Source organism: Manis javanica, chromosome 13 (assembly GCF_040802235.1).
Source record: "Manis javanica isolate MJ-LG chromosome 13, MJ_LKY, whole genome shotgun sequence".
NCBI lineage: Eukaryota > Metazoa > Chordata > Mammalia > Pholidota > Manidae > Manis > Manis javanica.
In genome coordinates, this window is record NC_133168.1 from 79,905,209 (window position 1) to 79,911,208 (window position 6,000).

The 6,000-nt window shown below is 49.9% G+C and overlaps 1 long non-coding RNA gene across 1 annotated transcript in view; it reads right to left on the bottom strand.

The window, feature by feature from the left end:
• The window catches only part of LOC118972870 (uncharacterized), a 49,404-nt gene extending 43,880 nt beyond the window's left edge, over nt 1-5,524 (bottom strand). Inside the window, exon 1 of the long non-coding RNA XR_012124358.1 lies at nt 5,298-5,524. This is a non-coding gene — a long non-coding RNA (uncharacterized lncRNA). The remainder of the gene's footprint in view (nt 1-5,297) is intronic.
• Between the last annotated feature and the right edge of the window lie 476 nt (nt 5,525-6,000).

The following is a 6,000-nucleotide window of genomic DNA, read 5'->3' on the forward strand; positions in this document are numbered from 1 at the left end:
GTGGGCATGGGGTACATGGACGTTTTCACCAGAATTTCCAGAACTTCCTGCCTGACCTTAGTTCATTTACATGCCAATGGATGTTACCATGGCAGAGTTTCTGGTCGATCTGGGGCAAGTGGTGGAGAGAAAACATCCATCCTCTCCTCTCCTTCATCCCTGGTACACAATTGGTCTAGTGCTCGCCAGTCACCAGGGACACACCTGTGGAGTTCCGGCCAGAAGGGGTGGGCAGGAGGAGAGCACACATCGTGGCTGCAAGACACAGGTGGAGCGGTTTCTTTGCTAGTGGGGACCAGAGGGGAAGGACTTGGTGGGGTGCCAGGGCAAGCCAAGCAAGAGACTGAGTTATGAGAAATGAAACCCCTCTCTCCCAACCTGCCCATCCCCTTGTCCTACACCAATTTCATCAAATTCATAGTAAACTTGCCCTAGGCTGGGAACACTGTCCCCTCTGGAGCTAACAGTGAGTCTCTGCTCTCAGGGACAGGGGACAGCAGGCAGGTGACAGAGCAGCTGCACGTCACATCTATCGTGTCCTATGCCAGAGGCAGAGATGCACATCAGAGCAAATATTCCACCCAGAACTCATGCTCACCACTTCTCACAACACATTGCCAGAACTAGTAACTTGGCCTCACCTGAACATAAGGAGGCCGGTAGCTATGGCCCTAAGTGTGCCTGGAAGACGGGCCCCAGGACCATCTGAGGGAAGCCCCAGTGACTGCCCTCTTCCAGAACCTCTGAGGGAGGTGCTGAGTCAGCGGTGAGGCAGGCTCACCTCTACATCTCTCCAAAGTGATATCTCTTGGTCCCAGTGTCTGCAGTCTAAGCACATGGTTTAGGTCCTCCACTCCCCATTGCACAGCAGTGGGACAGACAAGGAAGGGGGAACTGGGGGAGCGGGGCAGTCCCTGGTCTGTGGGACCCCACTAAGCCCCTGAGCACAAGCGTGAGGTCCTCACATCTTCACAAGGCCCTGGTCCTCCTCCCTAGGGTGGCTGCACAGGCCCACGTACTACCCTGGCAGGGCTCTGTACCCCGTCACTTGTGGCCGCATGTGCAGCATGTATTGGGGCATTTCCGCTCGGGGACTGAGCAGCTCTTAGCCCACTTCCTTCCCAGAAAAGCCTGGGCACCACAAGGGTTCTAAGTACCAGAGAGTCCCAGATGTTCAAATCCAGGTGCCTGGTTCTTCCCCAGACTCCTCAGGTTTGTCCCACCACTGTGGTCTCTCTCCAATAAGTTGTTCTCACACCAGGCGCCAGGCTTTGCGGGGAAAGCAGCTTCCTTAGCCTCCTTTCCCAAAGGCCCTTTTTCCTTAAACAGTGCAGACTTTGCTGGAACTAGGGCCTTCGCTGTGCCTTGGCCCTGAGCCCTCACAGCTGGTCCAGAGGTGGATGAAGACGGCATCCTGGCCTGCTCCGGGCTGGTTCCGTGGCTCTTCGTCTTTCCAAGCCCCTCCTGATTGTGCCTGTCACTCTCTCCTCTTAACTTCTATAGTTGAAGCAGGAGAACTAGTGGGGTCTCCCAGCCCGACGAGCCCCCAGCCCTGGGACCCCTCTCTTCTCTCGGGCTCATACCTGCACACGTCACCAGTCTCATTTCGTCCTTACTGCTTGTGGTCTTCAGGACATTTCTGTTTGTGTCAAAAGCAGCCACGGTAACTCATGTGGATGACAACATCCTCTTCCCAAGTTCCTCTCCAAGAACTACAGTGTACCAGGTGTATCGTCTTCCTTTCAATTCACCAGTAACCAAATGGCTCACGTCCATGCGGCAGAGCACCTCCCTCCCAGCTTAGGTCCCAGCTCCTTGCTGCCGCTGCAAGGACACCCATGGGCATCTCAGGCTGGCGGGGCCCTGCCGTCAGAGACACAGGGATACCTGATCAATAGAGCAGTGGGCCGCCGTCATTCTGAGTGCTGGCCGTCACCAGGCCACAGGGAAGACAGGTCTTGCTGGCTCCAAACCGAATGCTCAGACCAGGAGTGACATGTGTCCCTCCGCTGGGCCTAGTGCCATGGCCCTGACCAGCCACAGGCGGCAGGTCAGCATTGTGCCTGGAGGAAGGACATTTAGGGATAATGAAAGAAGGGCACTGATGTCTCCCCTCCTCCCCAAACACCCTCTGCACCCCCCACTGAGATGATAGCTGGTCACTTTCCCACTGAGTCTGCCGCAGAAGGGTCGAAGTTCACCTGATTCCTTGCTGTGTGGACATGCTTGAGTGTGTGGCCTGCACATCCATCCTGAGCTCTAAGCACCCATGCAAATGGGTTTTCTCAAAGCCATATCTGGCATCCACGAGTCTCAGGGGGGAGTCACCATTAAGTTTAATACACTTTTAAAGATCTCTCTGAGTATCTCGGTTTGGCTGAGTCACTCATCCTTTTTAAAGGCTGTTAACTTTTGAGAATCTACAGCCATATCTACATAACCTCTATACTTTCTAAAGTTCATCAGTTCCATGATGGAGGTCAAAAATACAAATCCTTTAAGGCTAACCACGTCTGAGAACTTATAAACATGTTTAATCACACAACAGTTATACTTAAATCAAGGCATACATGAAAATGTTGATTTTATTAGAAAACACTGTCGATATCATTTCAGTGTCTTCCTGTTCACTCAGAGCACACTAGCAAGTGAGCCAATTAATGTCAAATTTTATTTACTTAGTTGAGAAGGGAAGTGGGTATCTTAAAACACAAAGAATTAGAAAAAAGGAAACCTACTACTACATTCACTAAAATTTGTTTATGAGATAAAATAATGTGAATTATTGTTAACACACTGTGAAAAGAGTGTGTAGCTCACAGGGACTAACTACAAAGAGCAAAAAGAACGTTTCCATTCAGTGCCTTAGAGGACTAATAAGATCCTTACGCATCAGCACATGGACACCCCAGGGCCAAGGGACATGTGACGGGTGGGAACTCAGCACGCCGGGCAGAGAAAACGGAAGGAAAACAGCAGCTGCGTCCAATCGCTGCAGGACGAGGAGATTGGGCACAGCCAGCAGACGGAGGCTCGGTGGTGAGCTTCCAAACCCCCAGGTGCCCCTTTTCCATCTGCTCTCCCCTCCAAATGCCTCGGAGAAAGTAACATTCCATTAAGAATAAAAAACAAACAAAGGAAAGAAACGTTCTGGGAAGTGGAGAACAGGCTCCTTCATGTGGTCCCTGAGGAATGTGGAGCCAGGAATTTCCACTGCAATGTTAGCATCCGGGACTTTCCAAACCAGCGTTTTTGGTGGGACTGCTGAGCAAACGTACACACTCACTGTCCTTTCTGTCTGAGCCTCTGAGCCAAGGTCTTATTTCCATATGAAAGTATGACTACCAAATGAAGTTAGTTTTAACCCACTTTGAATCCAGGTTCCTTGAGAATTAATGAAAAATCCATTTAAAGAGAGGAGTATTAATTTTGCTCCTGAAAGTAGTTATGAATAATATACTTGTTTTTTGTTTGTAAAGCATTGTCAAAAAGAAATGACGACTCTTTCTATAGAACTATCTGAGGTTTTTTAGACATTGATTTAATTTTTGCTGTACCAAAGTCTTCTGAAAAATTTGGATAGAAAATAAGAAATATAGATACTTTCAACATTAAAATGATTTCCCAGTCTAAATGTAAATCCTACAACAAGATCCTGGAAATTGCTGATTTAGGGAATGGAACTGTTAAGAGTCACAACACAACACACTGATCTATTGTAAATTTGATCATAATTTTAAAAAAAACAATGAAACTTGAAGATTAATGTTGAGAGTGAGGCATATACTCAGCGTTGGTCAGTAACATTGACCAGGGCACAGACAGACCTCCCCCTCCTCGGACCCCAGCGGTTTGGAAGGCAGGTCACACAGTGCCAAGACACACATGTGGCAAAGGGCAGAACTAAGTCATGTCAGATAAGGAACAAATCATGAGAGCTCGGCGCAGCACTAAGCCAATGGGCACATTCAGGAATAATTTACAGCAGTTTCAAGAATGCTCAGACCGCAGTTTTGTCCAAATCATCTGAACCTTCTCTATTGAAATCAGTTCAGTTTCAAATTGTGACCAAAATTCAAAATCTATTGCAAAGACAATAACAATAAGCAAGAATCAGATTCCAGAATGACTCTCAGGAAAGTAATCTAGTCCAACATTTGCCCCCCCACCCTGTGGCTGTTGCTCATTAGAGTCCCCGTGGCCTCCCCAGAGACCTGTCAGGGTGACGTCCGTTTTTCACTGAGAGGAAGGTGTCCCTCTTAAACGTCCACATGTCAGAACAGCTTGTGCCCTGAACTAATGCAGTGAGGGCGCCTCTCCACGACGCTGCAAGCACCCGGGGTTGTGGTGTCCCCTCCTTAAGACCCTACATCTTTATCTCCTCTGAAGAGCCTCATTATATCAGTGAGTTTTCTTGAAACACGCTTCAGTTTGTCAAATACCTAAAATCACTGGATACTTAATTCAATACCCATGACCTGAGCCGATGGCGCATTGCATCTTCTCACCTTTACCCTATGTCGCCCAGCTTGGGAGCTGCCACACCGAAGGGGGTCGGGGAGACGAGATTCAGGCACGTGGTCTCCTGGGCGTGGGTCCGGAATGGTTCCAGCATTTCCACTTAGGGCCGCCCTGAGCTCAAGGACAGCCCTCACCGCGGCCCTGACCTGGGCCCCTCGCCTGCATTATTTGTGCAGTGGAATCGCGCTTATCTCAGCTGAGACGTCTCCCCGTTTTTTATCTCCTTGTTCAATAAGCACTTTGAATATTTACAATGAAACCATACACGTATATTGAACACGTGTTCTGTCACCAGTACGAGGAACTTGGCAGACGGACTCTCCGCCCCTGCTGCCCTGCCGTACCCACTGCCCCACGCTCTTCTCCGGGAAAGCCCTGTGGTGTGAACCCCGATGTGGAGGCCCTCCCTGCCCAGCACAGTGAAACGGAACTAAGATTTGGTGAAAAGCAGCCCTAAAATAGAAAGAAGCGAGTCAGCTACAGCCATGGGCTGGGAGATGCGTTCACAGGATCCAGGAACCGAGGGGGGGTTGACATGGACGCGGCAGAGGTAAGGGGGGGAAGGAAACCGAGAGGACACTGGAACACAAGTGCGTAGCAGCCCTTGGTCCTGCGCGGAGCCCCGAGCTCCCCTCCATGTGACGCGGGGATGTGTCAGAGTCTGTGGGGCCAGCCCCTCGCCTGAACCGCAGGAATGGGCGCTGGGCCCCCCACGTCCCTCCGGCGGACTGTCTTCCAACAGGAGCTCACGGCTCAACCACGATCGCAGCGCCTACCTTGCCTGCGGGGCACCGACGTCTCGGCCGCATGGCCCGTCCGGTCTGCACCCCGTTGCTCACGCCCCGGCCACTGGAGTCACAGCTGGCACCTCCTCCACCTCTTGGCGCGTGTCAGCCTCTCTCCTGGGCGCAGATCTGCTCTGTTCTATGTTCCCCACGCTCACCATCTCTAGTAAAAGAGGCTGTGGCAGAATTCGGCATCAGGGTCTTGGTGTGCTATACGTTATTAATTGATTTTTCTAATCCTCAGTCCATCATCTCACAAGAAAGAATTGCAACAGTAGTGCAAAAGCAGTGATAATTAATGAAATGATGCATTAGAAGCATGTTAGAGGTGAGAAAGCTGTCTGTGGCTGGCTCCTCTGCAGATACTTTTTTAAAGCACTCAAAGTAAAATTTGCTTCTGTAACTTATGAAAACACAAGCAGGGCCTCCTGGAGAAAAGAAACATATCCAGCACCTATAAAGCTCAGACCGTCATACTGATGACAATGGATTTGAAGCCTCAGGACGACACCTCTGGTGTCATTCCCAAGGGCCGGGAGCTTTGACGTCACCTAAACATGAAAAGCTCAAAAACCACCAAATTAACAGGCAAAACAAACCTGCTCCTTTTTATATTTTCCAAACCCCTTTCCTTGAAACTCTTCCAAAACACTAGCTGAAGGACAAAATAAAACAAAGAAAATGTGTTTCTCTT